At 43.6% G+C, this 16,991-nt stretch overlaps 1 non-coding gene across 1 annotated transcript; it reads left to right on the top strand.

The window, feature by feature from the left end:
• The first annotated feature begins 3,821 nt into the window (after positions 1–3,821).
• LOC129476561 (U7 small nuclear RNA) lies at positions 3,822–3,883 on the top strand. Its single transcript, XR_008654992.1, has one exon. It is a non-coding gene; the product is annotated as a U7 small nuclear RNA (small nuclear RNA).
• The last annotated feature ends 13,108 nt before the right edge of the window (positions 3,884–16,991 follow it).

Genomic DNA, 16,991 nt, shown 5'->3' with positions numbered 1-16,991 from the left:
TTGAACACTTCTAGGTCCTCAAGGAAAATCGAGTGGCCACAGCTTTCCCTTGGTATTGTGGGGATAAAAACCTTCTTCTGGCCAGGCGCGGTGGCTCACGCTTGTAATCCCAGCACTTTGGGAGGCCGAGGCGGGCGGATCACGAGGTCAGGAGATCGAGACCACGGTGAAACCCCGTCTCTACTAAAAATACAAAAAAAATTAGCCGGGCGTGGTGGCGGGCGCCTGTAGTCCCAGCTACTCGGAAAGGCTGAGGCAGGAGAATGGCGTGAACCCGGGAGGCGGAGCTTGCAGTGAGCCAAGATTGCGCCACTGCACTCCAGCCTGGGTGACAGAGCGAGACTCCGTCTAAAAAAAAAAAAAAAAAAAAAACCTTCTTCTTCACTAATGCTTTCTCATGGAGGGCTAAATGTTGATATGAATATAGGTCATGGTTTTATCAGAGATTGGCTCCTAGTAAATTAAATGATGGTATGATGATGGCCTTGATTTAAAAAGGTGCTTTTGCTTGATGTGGTGAAAGTTGGTATGGGCTTTATTCTGGTGCTATGAGTAGGGATCTCAGTAGTACTACCTTACGGTTTTCTTGATTAATCAAAAGAGTGGTGATGTAATTCCTCATCTTTTTTTTCTTTTTCTTTTTCTTTTTGAGATGGAGTTTCGCTCTTGTTGCCCAGGATGGAGTACAATGGCATGATCTTGGCCCACCACAACCTCCACCTCCCAGGTTCAAGTGATCCTCCTGCCTCAGCTTCCCAAGTAGCTGGGATTACAGGCACCCGCCACCACCCCCGGCTAATTTTTGTATTTTTAGTAGGATAAGGTTTCACCATGTTGGCCAGGCTAGTCTCGACCTTCTGACCTCAGGTGATCTGCCTGCCTTGGCCTCCCAATGTGCTGGGATTACAGGTATGAGCCACCATGCCCGGCCGTAATTCGTCATCTTATTGCAGCCTTTTTACTGTATGGTGAGTGGTGGTATGGGTACAGGTTCAGCTCGAAATGTTGGTTGCATTGCATTGCATTGTGGTTAAGAATGTAGGCTCTGGGCCGGGCGCAGTGGCTCACGCCTGTAATCCCAGCACTTTGGGAGGCCGAGATGGGTGGATCACTAGGTCAGAAGTTCGAAACCAGCCTGACCAACATAGTGAAACCCCGTCTCTACTAAAAATACAAAAAATTAGCTGGCATGGTGGCTCATGCCTATAATCCCAGCTACTTGAGAGGCTGAGGCAGGAGAATCACTTGAACCTGGGAAGCGGAGGTTGCAGTGAGCAGAGATCATGCCCTTGCACTCCAGCCTGGGCAACAAGAGCGAAACTCCATCTCAAAAAAAAAAAAGAATGTAGGCTCTGGTTCAGACTGCATTTTTGACTGCCATGTATGCTGGAGCTGAGTAGCTTGCCTTCTGGAATTTGCCGCCATCCTTAACACTCACACAGTGAATGCTTATGCAGTTATACTTGGTCCCTTCCTTCACATACTTACCTGCTTGACCCTAGTCTTTTTTTTTTTTTTTTTTTTGAGACGGAGTCTCGCTCTGTCGCCCAGGCTGGAGTGCAGTGGCGCAATCTCGGCTCACTGCAAGCTCCGCCTCCCGGGTTCACACCATTCTCCTGCCTCAGCCTCTCCGAGTAGCTGGGACTACAGGCGCCCGCCACCACGCCCGGCTAATTTTTTGTATTTTTAGTAGAGACGGGGTTTCACCATGGTCTCGATCTCCTGACCTCGTGATCCGCCCGCCTCGGCCTCCCAAAGTGCTGGGATTACAAGCGTGAGCCACCGCGCCCAGCCTGACCCTAGTCTTTGAGTTTGCCACCCCTGCTTCAAGTATTTCAGTTTAGTCATTAAGATGTTGGGCCAGGCGTGATGGCTCATGCCTGTAATCCCAGCACTTTGGGAGGCTGAGGCGGGTGGATCACTTGAGGCCAGGATTTTGAGACCAGACTGGCCAAAGTGGCAAAACCCCGTCTCTACCAAAAATACAAAAATTAGCCAGGTGTGACCACATGTGACTCACTCCATTTATTCTACCCTCAACAGGGGCTGTACAGATATGCTGCAGTGACCACTCTGTCACAGTGCAACCCCATGGAAGTCATGTGTGCTTTCTCTAACTCCACCGATTGGAAGGGAACTCTGATTTGGTAGTATCCTGGGCCCCAGTGAATGACTGACTGCATAGGTCTTCTCTGTTTCTCACTCCCCTCTCACTGGTTTGACAATCTGCTTGTTGGCACCCTTCTTCTCTCTGGGATCTATGAGTAATAAACTGCTTTTGTTTTTTTCATGTTGTCTTCTCTGTACCTCCCCTGACTGACACACACAGACCTAATTTTACTCCCAGTGAAAGCTCTCCTAAAGAGTGGCTATCTTGGTAGGAATAAACTGAACACAAGTCAGACAAGAGCCTCAAGGGCAGTTGACAGCATAAACAAGTTTCCTATGAGAGGGACACCTGACCATGGGTCAGATACCTAGGCATTAGGCCATCTGCTAGGATAAAGAAGTATCCTGTGAAAGGCACAGTGTAAATATCCACAAACAATCCCCTGGAACCTGATCAGGGCAGGGCTAGAGTTTACACTCCCTCTGCAGAGAAAGATCTCAAGACCAAACTAAAGAGAAATACCACATAATTTTTAGGTCTTGGAAAACCAATAGCAATGCTATTCCTACTTTCATTCTTCTCTTTGAGATTAGCATGGCTGCAATGTTTCTACAGTATGGAACGTTAAAAAAAGAAATAATATCCTCAAGTTCTGGGAAGATAAAAGCTTGAATAAATGTTCCTGACACACTCTTCCTCCTGAATCCTGTTGGAGAGTAACACAACAGCCAGGATAGGTAAGGTGATGGAGCCTAAAAACTGTATTTAAGGCTATATTTCTTTTAGGATTTTCTAGTGGGGATGGAGAGCAGATTTGAGCAGCGTCCAGCCTATGACTGCATATGGCAGTGATGCTAGCATCTGACCATTTCTGCCCAATGTGGGACACTTTATTTTATTTTTAAAATTAATTTTAATTTAAATTTAATTAATTATTTTTTTTGTGATAGGGTCTCATTCTTTTTTTTTTTTTTTTTTTTTTGAGCTGGAGTCTCACTCTGTCACCCAGGCTGGAGTGCAGTGGCGTGATCTCGGCTCACGGCAAGCTCCGCCTCCCGGGTTCACGCCATTCTCCTGCCTCAGCCTCCCGAGTAGCTGGGACTACAGGCACCCGCCACCACGCCCGGCTAATTTTTTGCATTTTTAGTAGAGACGGTGTTTCACCGTGTTAGCCAGGTCTCGATCTTCTGACCTTGTGATCTGCCCACCTCGGCCTCCCAAAGTGCTGGGATTACAGGGGTGAGCCACCACGCCTGGCCAGTGAGACACTTCAAATAGGCAATTTTGGCTCTGGAGTTCCCCTGCTGAATTGGCTGAGACTGTCTGATCTGCTTAGTGCCAAGAGAGAGTCAAGGGATAGTGGTAGAGGGCAGGGTATCTCTCTCTCTCTTTTTTTTTTTTTTTTTTTTTATTTGAGACAGAGTCTCGCTCTGTCGCTCAGGCTGGAGTGCAGTGGCATGATCTCGGCTCACTGCAAGCTCCGCCTCCCGGGTTCACGCCGTTCTCCTGCCTCAGCCTCCCGAATAGCTGGGACTACAGGCGCCTGGCTAATTTTTTGTATTTTTAGTAGAGATGGGGTTTCACCGTGTTAGCCAGGATGGTCTCGATTTCCTGACCTCGTGATCCACCCGCCTCAGTCTCCCAAAGTTCTGGGATTACAGGCGTGAGCCACCGCGACTGGCCAAGGCAGGGTATCTCTCTTAAAACCTGGGGGTGTTACAGCTGTTTTAGAATTTGTCTAGCAGGCTTTCCAGTAAATACCGGAAAGCCCTCAATGAATTTTAAATAAAAAAAATTTAAAAAAAGAAACCTGGAACAAAGACTGATTCTGCTCTATGAAGCCTGTTCTATGAAGGTTCAACCTGCTCACCTGCTTTCCTGAAGCCCTAAGGGACCTGACCGATTCACATGACCATGATGGAACTTGAGGAAAACTGTTTTGCTGGCCTGAATTACTTTCAGCCCCTATGGTTGGAAGAGATTGCCACGTATTCTCAGGGAGGCTTGGGGCAAAGAGGCTTCCTTCTATGTCTCAGCAAAGGCAATAATATCTCTTCATCTAGTTGATTGCTCACCTACAACAGCAAAAACTGCTTAGTCTTCCACCACTCACTGGTTTACCACTGCTCAGGAGACCCTAATCTGACCTAACTGCTAAGAAGTCAAAACCATGAGCAGGTAAGGAGAAATGACCCATTTGAGGACATTTATTAACTAGAGGGAGGAAGACTAACTCACACAACTAGACAGATGGCTTCTATTGATGCAGAATCACAGGAAGAGTCAGAATTAGTAAATGATTAAAAAAGTTAATATTTGTAAAATGTTTAGAACAGTGCTTGGCGTATATGATATACACGTGTGTCAAATGATAAAGTGTAACAAGTAACGAAAGCTCTCAAGGATGTGCAATTAGAGCACAAAAAAGACATTCTAGACCTAGAAAACATGATTTTAGAATTAAAAAATATTAGTGCACAAACTGGAAAAGAGGATGATCCTTAACCGAGAACCAAATTAGTAATCTGGAAGATCAAGTGGAAGAAATAGCTTTCAACAGAGAACAAAAATGTAAAGAAATAGAAATCATTGAGGATTAAGAAACTCAGGAGATCTGTTGTGAAAATGATAGGAGTCCAGAAGGACAAAGTGAATATAAGAAAGTGAAAGCCTAACTAGATAAAAGAAGAAAATTTCCTTGAGTTGAAGAAAGACTTGGGTTTGCATATTGAAAGTGTTCACTGAGTCTTATGAATGATAATGAAAAAAGACACACATCAAAATTTACCCTTGTGAAATCCTTGAATTCCAAGTATAAAGAGAAAACCTTGTAAGTTTCCAAACAGAAAGAACACATTCTAGCTTCCAGCTAGCTTTGGCCACTGGGAGGCACTGGTAAAAGGCTGAAGACTGGGAACAGGGAGAAGCTTGGACATTTCTGTAGAACTTCCTCTCTGTCTTGGGTAATATGTATGGTACTGGTTGCAGCTCCTCTATAACCCCAGATCCTGCCAGACAGGCTTGTGCTGGATAACCCTGATTCTTGGGCTCTGGTAACACCACTTTATTTATTTATTTATTTATTTCTCTCTCTCTTTCTCTTTCTTTTTTTTTTTCTTCTTCTTCTTTTTTTTTTTTTTTTTTTTTGACAGAGTCTCGCTCCCAGGCTGGAGTGCAGTGGCGTGATCTTCACTCACTGCAAGCTCTGCCTCGCAGGTTCACGCCATTCTCCTGCCTCAGCCTCCTGAGTAGCTGGAAGTAGAGGCGCCTGACACCACGCCTGGCTAAGTTTTTGTATTTTTAGTAGAGACAGGGTTTCACCGTGTTAGCCAGGATGGTCTCTATCTTCTGACCTTGTGATCCGCCCGCCTCGTCCTCCCAAAGTGCTGGGATTACAGGCGTGAGCCACCGCGCCCAGTCTTGTCTTGTCTTTTTTTCTCTTTCTTTCTCTTTCTTTCTTTCTTTCTTTCTTTCTTTCTTTCTTTCTTTCTTTCTTTCTTTCTTTCTTCTTTCTTTCTGTCTTTCTGTCTTTCTGTTTTTCTTCTTTCTCTTTCTTTCTTTCTTTCTTTCCTTTCTTTTTTTCTTTTTTCTTTCTCTCTCTCTCTTTCTTTCTTTTTCCTTCCTTCCTTCCTTCCTTCTTTCTCTCTCTTTCTTTCTTTTTTTTCAGGGTCTCACTCTGTCACCCAGGTTGGAGTGCTGTGGCATGATCACCAGTCACTGCAGCCTCAACATGTCCAGGCTCAGGTGATCCTCCTGCCTCAGCCTCCCAAGTAGCTGGGACTACAGGTGTCCACCACCATGCCTGGCTAGTTTTTTTGTATTTTTAAAATCTACGACACAGAAAGGTACAAAACAGTGGAATACCATCTGCAGAAAATTGGGAGAAAAGAACTCTTAACTAAAAATCCTGTACCAGGCCAGGCGAGGTAACTCATGCCTATAATCTCAGCACTTTGGGAGGACGAAGTGGGTGGATCACCTGAGGTCAGGAGTTTGAGACCAGCCTGGCCAACATGGTGAAACCCCATCTCTACTAAAAATACAAAAATTAGCTGGGCATGGTGGCGCATACCTGTAATCCCAGCTACTCAGGAGGCTGAGGCAGGAGAATCGCTTGAACCCGGGAGGCAGACGTTGCGGTGAGCCAAGATTGCGCCATTGCACTCCAGCCCGGGCGACAAGAGCGAAACTCTGTCTCAAAAAAAAAAAAAAAAAACAACCCTATACCAAGCTGTAGTAGGCTGCTTCTAAAATGGCTCCCAGTGATCCTCACCTCTTCAATATTCACCCTCTTGTAAATCCCTCCTCTTATGTTGGACCCAGCGACTTGCTTGTAACAAATGAGCCATGGCAAAAGTGATGAGATGTCACTTTCATAGATAGGTTACAAAAGACTGTAGCTTCTGTGTCTTGCTCATATTCTGTCTCTGGCTCTTCCTAAGTGATTACGCTGATGCAGAGGGCCCCCTGGCAAGGAACTGGGGCCTTTAGTCCAACAGCCAGCAAGCGGCTGAATCCTTCCAGCAACGATTTTTTTTTTTTTTTTTTTTTTTTTCTTTTTTTTGAGACAGAGTCTCGCTCTGTCGCCCGGGCTGGAGTGTAGTGGCGCAATCTCGGCTCACTGCAAGCTCCGCCTCCCGGGTTCACGCCATTCTCCTGCCTCAGCCTCCGAGTAGCTGGGACTACAGGCGCCCGCCACCGCGCCCGGCTAATTTTTTGTATTTTTTTAGTAGAGACGGGGTTTCACCGTGGTCTCGATCTCCTGACCTCGTGATCCGCCCGCCTCGGCCTCCCAAAGTGCTGGGATTACAAGTGTGAGCCACCGCGCCCGGCCAGCAACGATTTGAGTGACCTTGGAAGTGCATCCTTTCACAGTGAGCCTTGACATAAGACTGCAGCCCCAGCTGATACCTTGATTGCAGCCTGTGAAAGACCCTAAATGGACACCTTGATTGCAATCTTATGAGAGAATCTGAAGCAGAAGACCCAGTTAGGTCAGGACTCTAGGCTTCACAGAAACTGTGAGGTTATAAATGCGTTGCTTAAGCCATCAAGCTTTATTAAAAAAAAAAGTGGAATTCAAGATCAAATGCATTAAACGAGACGAAAAGGGGGCATAAATGGTTCAATCCTTGTTGAAGTGATGAATCACAAACTTTTATGTACTAAAGTATTATAGCAGCTTAATATTTACAGCAAACTCTCAGAAACCCAAGAAGATTTTGATAGAAAACCACCACCATAATGGGAGATTACAATACATCTCCTTCAGAACTTGAATGATCAAGTAGATGAAAAATAAGCTAGAGAATAGATGGTTGAATAATGTGACAAGTTCAACATATAATCATATATATGTATATTTCCACACACATTTTAAAATGTAAACTATTTTGTTTTCCAGGTCTTGGGAACTTGGAAAAAAAATTCATGTAAATTATGTTCTAATGTCTATCAACTGTGTGCTTCTTCACAGAGGAAAACTTCATGAATTTAAAGAAGCAGAGATTTGTAGAGGCAACACATTCTCATTGTAATCCAGTAAAATTTAAAATAAATAATAGAAGATGGTCAAAATATCTTTACTACTTAAAAACTGAGGAACAGTCTCCTAGATACCCCTAGATCATGGCTGGGTACAATGGCTTGTGCCTGTACTCTCAGTGCTTTGGGAAGCCAAGGTGGGAGGATTGCTTGAGACCAGGAGTTTGATATCAGTCTGGGCAACATAGTGTGACTCCTGTCTCTACAAAAATTTTGTTCAAGATCAAAGCCTGGGCAACATAGTGAGACCCCATCTCCAAAAAAAAAAAAAAAAAGTAGCCAAGCATGGTGGTGCATTCCTGTACTTTAGAGGCTGATGTGGGAGGGTTGCTTGAGCCTGGGAGGTCAAAGCTGCAGTGAGCCGTGATTGTGCCACTGTACTCTAGCCTGGGTGACAGAGCTAGAACCTGTCTCTAAAAACAACAACAACAACAAAAACCCAGAGCTTTGGGAGGCTGAGGCAGATGGATCACTTGAGTCCAGGAATTCAAGACCAGCCTGGCCAACATGGCGAATCACTGTCTCTACCTAAAAATTACAAAATGTAGCTGGGCGTTGTGGCGTGCTCCTGTAATCCCAGCTACTTGGGAGGCAGGAGAATCACTTGAACCCGGGAGGCAGAGGTTGCAGTGAGCTGAGATCGTGCCACTGCACTCCAGCCTGGGCTGCAGAGCGAGACTCCATCTCAAACAAACAAACCCCCACAAATCCCTAAAAAACTCCTAGATAAAAAAGAAAATCAAGACAGAAGTTATAAATTTTTTTAGGAAGTAACAAAAAGGTAAACGCTTTATAACAAAACCTATGGGATCATCTAAGGCTCTATTTAGAAGAAAATGTATAGCTTTACATCAGGAATCACAAATGTGTCCAGGGCCTATGTAGGTGATGTAGACGTAGGAAGTGGTTAGATGTAAAAATAGGTAGAGGAAGGGCCTATGGAGAATTGGAGAGTACATGACTGTCCTAAAAGCATTCAAATCCAGCAGTTTGCAATACTCCACTATAAATGCTCTTATTATTAAAAGTGGAAAATATGTACACTGAGTAATATACTATAAACACAGTTGCAAAGCCACAAAATTATCCAAAAGAAAATACAAATAGGGAATTAATGAAAGACAAAGCTCAAATGAGTGAACTAGAAACTCGTCACAGGTTGGGTTGTCAGGGAAACAGATACTAGGGAGTTAAGGGTACAAGAGGTTTATAGAGGAGTAATGTCTGCGGAAAAAAAGGGAAGGGGGTGTGGTACGACTGCAATGTAGACCTGAGAAAGTCTGTCAGTCCACTGGGGAGCTCTGGAGCAAAGATTGTCCATCAGATGAGCTCTGCATTGAGCAGGAAAGGCTATATCCCAATACCTCCTTTTGTTCCATCATTAACCATGGGCATCCTGAGGATGATCTCAGCTCAAAAACTGAGGTGGTCTGACCTTGGAGCTACTAACAGCTGATGGCAGTTAACAGCTAACCAAACTCCTTGCAGCTGGACAGTGAGAGCCTTCATGAAGTGGGATCTGAGTAATGCCTCTCTGTTTCTGTCACAAAAATAAACAAAAATGCATAAAGCCAAAACCCAAAAGCTGGCTTTAAGAAAAAGTAAATTCAACCTATTAATGCTTCCACCATTTTGTGTCTCTGTGCAATTTGCAAAATTGTTCAAGTGGAATACATGTGCACAAATTTTCAAAGAGTGGACATTTAGGATCTATTAAATTATATATTAGGCAAAAAACAAGTAGCATTTAAAGGGCTGCCTGCCATGGTGGGAACTGTAAATCAACATATTTTCATGCTGGCCTTTCTTCCACTGCCCTAAACGAGGAAGAAATTTGTAATGGATTCAAATTTTAAAAGGGCTACTCCTACTAGAAAACAAGAGAACATTCTATTAGTTTGAGGTTTGAGCGTCCCCCAAGATCGAAATCAGCGTGAGCCACCGCACCTGACTTGATAGTCAATATATTTCTAAGTCTCTCCTGGAGATTGAGCAGAGTAACTGTCCAGAACTTTTGACCTCAATGGCAGAAATAGAAGAAACTGCACTGTCCGAAATGGTGGTTGCTGTTGAGCACCTGGAATGCAGCGAATCTAATCTGATTGGAAATGTGCTGTAAGTGTAAACACAGACAAGATTTCAAAGACTTAGAATGCAAAAAAAAAAAAAAAGTAAAATATCTCACACTTTTCATATTAATTATGATCTATTTTGGATATATAAGATTAAATCTATTACGATTTGGCCTGGTGCGGTGGCTCACGCCTGTAATCCCAGCACTTTGGGAGGCTGAGGTGGGTGGATCATCTGAGGTCAGGAGTTTGAGACCAGCCTGACCAACATGGTGAAACACCGTCTCTACTCAAAATACAAAAATTAGCCAGGTGTGGTGGCACGCGCCTGTAGTCCCAGCTTCTCGGGAGGCTGAGACAGGAGAATTGCTTCAACCCAGGAGGCAGAGGTTGCAGTGAGCTGAGACCGTGCCACTGCACAACAGCCTGGGCCACAGAACGAGACTTAATAATAATAAGTCTATTAAGGTTTATTTTACCTGTTTAACTTTTTCTAATGTAGCTACAAGAGCATTCAAAATGACACTCATAGCTCACATTTTTGGCTCATGTTATCTTTCTATTGGATAGTGCTGCACTAGCTACGTATTGTATAGTTTCCTGTATTCCTCTTCTTTTGACTCACTCAAAGTTCCAACCAGTACAGAAATGATGGTAAGCTCATCCTTACGGTTGTCCATGGCTTTAACAGTATAAGGCCAATGTATGTCATACTGTGTTCAATTTTTGATTCTCCATACATCTTTTGCTCAATAGGGAGGTCATACAGAGGTGTCCTGTGTCTATCCACACCAGAAAGTGCACATCGACAGGGGACACATGATGGGAAGGCCATAAGCACCAGCAACAAAAAGACCCATGGAGTGCGATAATGGCTCTAGAATCTTTTTGTTAACGGACTCTGTGAAAGCCACCCTTCTAGCTGTGCTTTCAGTTGAGGTCCTGAGACTGACTAGCACTGTGTACATACAGCCTGATCACTCGATTGGCCATCTGGGGCAGGAGGATGAACCGAGTCGCAGTGGCGGCGGCGGCGGCGGCGGAAGAAGCGGCTCCAAGAGGAACCAGGCACCGCGAGCCCAGCGCGGGAGGAGGAGAGGGGGAGGCGGAGACAAAGGAGGATAAGATGACATCCGGGGCGGCGACGTCGGAAGATGGGGCCCGGAAAACTCTAGGTCCGGCCCTAGGTATTCTCCTTGGCGGGGCTGAGTCCGCTGAGCCGCCTCCGCCGCTCCTCTCCTTCAGCTCAGACTGTCCCCATCTGCCGACTCTCAACTAACCCAGTTCTCTACCCTGGACTGGACCCTCCCACCCAGCCCCCAAAGCAGGTGTTTTTTGGCTTTTTTTTTTTTTTGAAAGGACTAATAAAATAGACAAACTGTAAGCTAGCCTGACTAAAGTAGGAAGAAAAAAAAAAAGAAGGAAAGAAGGGGAAAGGAGGGAAAAATATTAGTAATGAGCAAGTCGATAAAAACACAGCCATATGATAAAGATTTTAAGAAACTATTGTGAGTAACAAATGTGAATATGTAGAAGAAATGACTGGTTTCCTAGCAAACTATAAACTGCCAAAATTGACCCAAGAAGTAGAGAACCTGAAAAGAGCAATAACCATAGAAGAGAATGGAGAGTCACCAGGTCTAGTTGGGTTTTAGCTAAGTTTTAGCTTTTTTTTTTTTTTTTTTTAATGCTTTGATTAGGAAAAAAAAATAGAGACTATGTTCCTCAGGCTGGTCTTGAACTTATGAGCTCAAGTGATCCTCCCACCTCGGCCTCCCAAAGTGCTGGGATTACAGGTGTGAGCCGCTGTTCCTGGCCAATTTTAGCTAACCTTTAAGAACAAATAATTTCAATGTTATCTAGTCCACTGTAGACAGTGTTTTTCAAAATATCTGCAGTGAAGAACAAGTTTTTTAAAACTTAGAATTATTGTGGACATATACTTTTGCCATTTCTTTTTTTTTTTTGAGACGGAGTCTCGCTCTGTCACCCAGGCTGGAGTGTGGTGGCACGATCATAGCTCACGGCAACCTCTGCTTCCTGGGTTCAAGCGATTCTCATGCCTCAGCCCACTGAGAAGCTGGGACTACAGGTGCGCCACCACACCCGGCTAATTTTTGTATTTTTAGCAGAGACAGGGTTTCGCCATGTTTGCCAGGCTGGTCTCTAACTCCTGGCCTCCGTCCACCTTGGCCTCCCAAAATGCTGAGATTACAGGTATGAGGAACCGTGCCTGGCCTACTTTTGCCAATTTTAATTTAAAAGACTAGAAAAATTAAATAATACGCAGACATAAAGTGCAAGGCCAATTTTCAAATTTTTAGAATAATCAGAAATAAAATTAAATTTTCTTAAAAAATAATCAAAATAGGCCAGGCGCTGTGGCTCATGCCTGTAATCCCAGCACTTTGGGAGGCCTAGGTGGGCAGATCACGAGGTCAGGAGATCGAGATCATCCTGGCCAACATGGTGAAACCCTGTCTCTACTAAAAATGCAAAAATTAGCTGGGCATGGTGGCCCGAGCCTGTAGTCCCAGCTACTCAGGAGGCTGAGGCAGGAGAATCACCTGAACCCGGGAGGCGGAGGTTGCAGTGAGCTGAGACTGCGCCACTGCACTCCAGCCTGGGTGACAGAGCAAGACTCCATCTCAAAAAAAAAAAAAACAAAACACTTAAAAAAAAATCAAAATAAATTTAACATAGGGCCAGGCACGGTGGCTCATGTCTGTAATCCCAGCACTTTGGGAGGCAGAGGCACGTGGATCACCTGAGGTCCGGAGTTCGAGTGCAGCCTGGCCAACATGGTGAAACCCCATCTCTACTAAAATTACAAAAATTAGCCAGGTGTGGTGGCACGTGCCTGTAATCCCAGTTACTCAGGAGGCTGAGGCAGGAGAATTGCTTGAACCTGGGAGGTGGAGGTTTCAGTAAGCCAAGATCGTGCCACTGCACTCCAGCCTGGGTGACAGAGCAAGACTTCGTCTCAAAAAAAAAAAAAAAAAAATTGATCGAGACCATCCTGGCATCCTGGCTAACACGGTGAAACCCTGTCTCTACTAAAAAATACAAAAAAAAAAAAAAAAAATTAGCATAGGGACAAATAAGATAATTACAAAACCTGAATACATTACTCATTGATGAGTCCGATGATCACTGCTTGGATGTCATAATGATGTTAAATTGCTATAACAATTTCTAAACCCTCTCAATTTCTGTATTCATCTCATCATAGATGATAACACGTTAGGGACAGGCATCAGTCCTCAGACCACAGAAAAAGATGAAAAGATCTGAAATTTATTTTGTACAACTAGCATAGCCTTACATGTGTGAATATATTAAAATATAATAATATTTGCACAAAAGATACATGTAGAAATTCAAAATAAAATATTAATAAACTGAATCTAGCAGTGTAGCAAAGAATAATATACCATGACTAAGTAGGGTCTATTTAAGAAAAGCAAAAAAAAAAAAAAAAAAAAATGCTGAGCACAGTGGCTAACACCTGTAATCCCAGCATTTTGGGAGGCCAAGGTGGGAGGATTGTTTGAGGCCAGGAGTTTGAGACCAGCCTGGGCAATGTAGTAAGATCCTGCCTGTACAAAATTATAATTATAAAAATAAAGAAAAGCAAAAATGATTCAACATTAAGAAATCTATTAACATTGCTGGGCATGGTGATATGTGCCTGTAGTCTCAGCTACTCAGGAGGCTGAGGTGGGAAGATCGCTGGAGGCCAGGAGTTCAAGGCTGTAGTGTGTACTATCAATGCACCTGTGAATGGCCACTGCACTCCAGCCTGGGCAACATAGTGAGACTCCAAAAAGTCTATTAACATAATTCATGACCTGAAGCAATTAAAGGAGAAAACTCATGTTATTATGTCAATAGAAACTGAAAAAGCATCAAAAATTCAACAGCCATTTCTAATAAAACTTCAAAGTAAAATAGAAATTAAAAAGAAACTATAGGCCAGGCACAGTGGCTCACGCCTGTAATCCCAGCACTTTGGGAGGCCAAGGTAGGCAGATCACTTGAGGTGAGGAGTTTGAGACCAGCCTGGCCAACCATTTTGTCTCTACTAAAAATACAAAAATTAGCTAGGCATGGTGGCATGCGCCTGTAGCCCCAGCTACTCGGGAGGCTGAGGCACAAGAATCGCTTGAACTCATGAGACAGAGGTTGCAATGAGCCAAGATCATGCCATTGCACTCCAGCCTGGGCGGCAGAGTGAGACTCTATCTCAAAAAAAAAAAAAAGAAAAAAGAAACTATTTAAACATGATAAAGACTTCCAAAACTCAACAGCAAACATACTGAATGAAAATGTGAAGTCATTTTCACTAAAATCAGGAACGAGAGAAGGATGCTATCACCACTGTTATTCAACATTGTTTTGTATGTTCTAAACAATCCAATAAGACAAGAAAATGAAGTGGTATGTGTAGAAGACTGTTAGTTGTCCTCCAAAATCTATTCTCCCCTTCCCCCTCAGAAGTTCGGCTTTAAAGCACATGACTGAGAGAGACTACATTTTCCAGTTTTTCTTAAAGCTACCTGCAGCCACATCACCATGTTTGCACCAGTAGAATATGCACAGAAGAGATAGGTTTCAATGTACCCCTCAATTGCTTAAAAGGAAATTGCTTGTCCTACACTTTCTCCCACCCTGCTCCCCACAGGCTATAATATGGGTACAACTGTAATTTAGCTTCAACCATTCAGATGAGCACAATACCCCAGCAGATGGCTGGACAGTAATGGATCACTGAATAACCTTGTGGAGCAAGGATCTCCCACCAGCCTGAATTGGTCATATGGATATGTAATTAATAAATAAGCTGGACAGGTGTGGTGGCTCATGCCTGTAAGTCCAGCACTTTGTGAGACAGAGGTAGGCAGATTGCTTGAGCCCAGAAATTCAAGACCAGCCTGGGCAACATGGTGAGACCCCATCTCTATTTTAAATAAATAAATAAATGAATAATAAATAAACTACTATCTTATTTTTTTTCTCTCTCTCCCTCTGGCTCTCATTTGGCTTTTACTAAAACCAATATAATAGGAATAATTGTCAGAAAAAAGACCCAGAAATTATCAAATTTTTATTATATTCATAGAAAACTCAATAGACTCTGGTTTCACAAAAATTTCCAGAATTATTTTCCTCACACCATTGACATTTTGAAAAAACTACTGGAATTAATAAAAGTTTTTGGCAATGTGGTTAGCTACATGACAAGCAAAAAACTAGTAGAATTTTCTAATGTTACGAATAACCAGCTAGAAATAGCAATGGGAAAATATTTCATTCACAATATCAAAAAAATTAAAATAACCTAGGAATGAATGGAACAGGAGATATACAGGATTTATATGAAGAACACTATAACTTCTTTTTGAAAAACATGAAACAAGATCTGAGCAAATTGAAAGATATAAAAACACTAATCCTCCCTCAAATAACAAGTACAATAAAATTCAAATAGGAATATTTGTAAAAATCCCATTGAACTGGATAAAACAACTTTATATTATAATTATTATAGAAATTAAAATTGTATTTATTATTTTGAATGAGTAAAATATTCATATCATTCAAATTCGAAAGGTACCAAGAGGTATGCTGTGATAAAGCTCTTTTCCAGGCCTCCCCCAGCCACTCAGTCCATTCCACATAGGCAGCCTGGGTCACCAATTTCTCCCATAAACTTTCAGAGATATTTACATCATCATTATTATTTTTTTTTGAGACAGAGTCTCGCACTGTCACCCAGGCTGGAGTGCAGTGGCACAATCTTGACTCACTGCAACCTCTGCCTCAAGTGATCCAGCCTCCCATAATGCTGGGATTACAGGTGTGAGCCAGCGTCCCCCCATTGTGCCCAGCCTGCATCATATTTTTTTACACAGGTGAGAGTGTGATATACAGATTTTTCTGCATATTGCTATATTTGTCTTAGCAATGTGACTCTGAGATGTACAGAGCTTGCTTCTTGTTTCTTTTATTTTTTATTTGTATACATTTATGTCTATGATGCTGTATGAGTCCGTTGTCATGCTGCTGATAAAGACATACCCGAGACTGGGCAATTTACAAAAGAAAAAGGTTTAATATGGACTTACAGTTCCACATGGCTGGGGAAGCCTCACAATCATGGCAAAGGAAGGGAGGAGCAAGTCACATCTTACATGGATGGCAGCAGGCAAAGAAAAAGAGCTTGTGAAGGGAAACTCCCCCTTACAGTACCATCAGATCTTGTGAGACCCACCCACATCCATGAGAACACCATGGGAAAGACCTGCCCCCATGATCCAATTACCTACCACTGGGTCCCTCCCACAATACATGGGAATTAAAGGTGAGATTTGGGTAGGGACACAGCCAAACCATATCATTCTGGCCCTGGTCCCTCCCAAATCTCATGACCTCACATTTCAAAACCAATTATGCCTTCCCAACAGTCCCCCAAAGTCTTAACTCATTTCAGCATTAACTCAAAAATACACAGTCCAAAGTCTCATTCCAGACAAAGCAAGTCCCTTCTGCTAAAATCAAAAGCAAGTTAGTTACTTCCTGGATACAATGGGGGTACAGACATTGGGTAAATACAGCCATTCCAAAGGAGAAATTGGCCAAAACAAAGGGGCTACAGGCCCCACGAGAGTCTGAAATCCCATGGGGCAGTCAAATTTTAAAGGTCCAAAATGATCTCCCTTGACTCCATGGCTCACATCCAGGTCACACTGATGCAAGAGGTGGGTTCCCATGGTCTTGGGCAGCTCCACCCCTGGGGCTTTGCAGGGTATGGCCCCACTCCCGGTTGCTTTCATGGGCTGGCTGAGTGTCTGTGGCTTTTCCAGGCACATGGTGCAAGCTGTTGCTGGATCTACCATTCTGGGGTCTGGAAGACAGTGGTTGTCTTCTCATAGCTCCATTAAGTAGTGCCCCAGTAGGGACTCTGTGTGGCAGCTCTGACCCCACATTTCCCTTCTGCACTGTCCTAGCAGAGGTTCTCCATGAGAGCCTCGTCTCTGCAGCAAACTTTTGCTTGGACATCCAGGTGTTTCTATAAATCCTCTGAAATCTAGGCGCAGGTTTCCAAATCTCAATGCTTGACCTCTGCTCACCTGTAGGCTCAACACCACGTGGAAACTGCCAAAGCTTGGGGCTTGCAGCCTCTGAAGCCATGGCCCGAGCTGCACCTTGGCCCTTTTTAGTCATGTCTGGAGTGGCTGGCACACAGGGCACCAAGTCCCTAG

The sequence above is a fragment of the Symphalangus syndactylus genome, chromosome X (assembly GCF_028878055.3).
Source record: "Symphalangus syndactylus isolate Jambi chromosome X, NHGRI_mSymSyn1-v2.1_pri, whole genome shotgun sequence".
NCBI classification, from domain to species: Eukaryota; Metazoa; Chordata; class Mammalia; order Primates; family Hylobatidae; genus Symphalangus; species Symphalangus syndactylus.
This window is presented reverse-complemented; position numbering and strand designations above follow the sequence as displayed.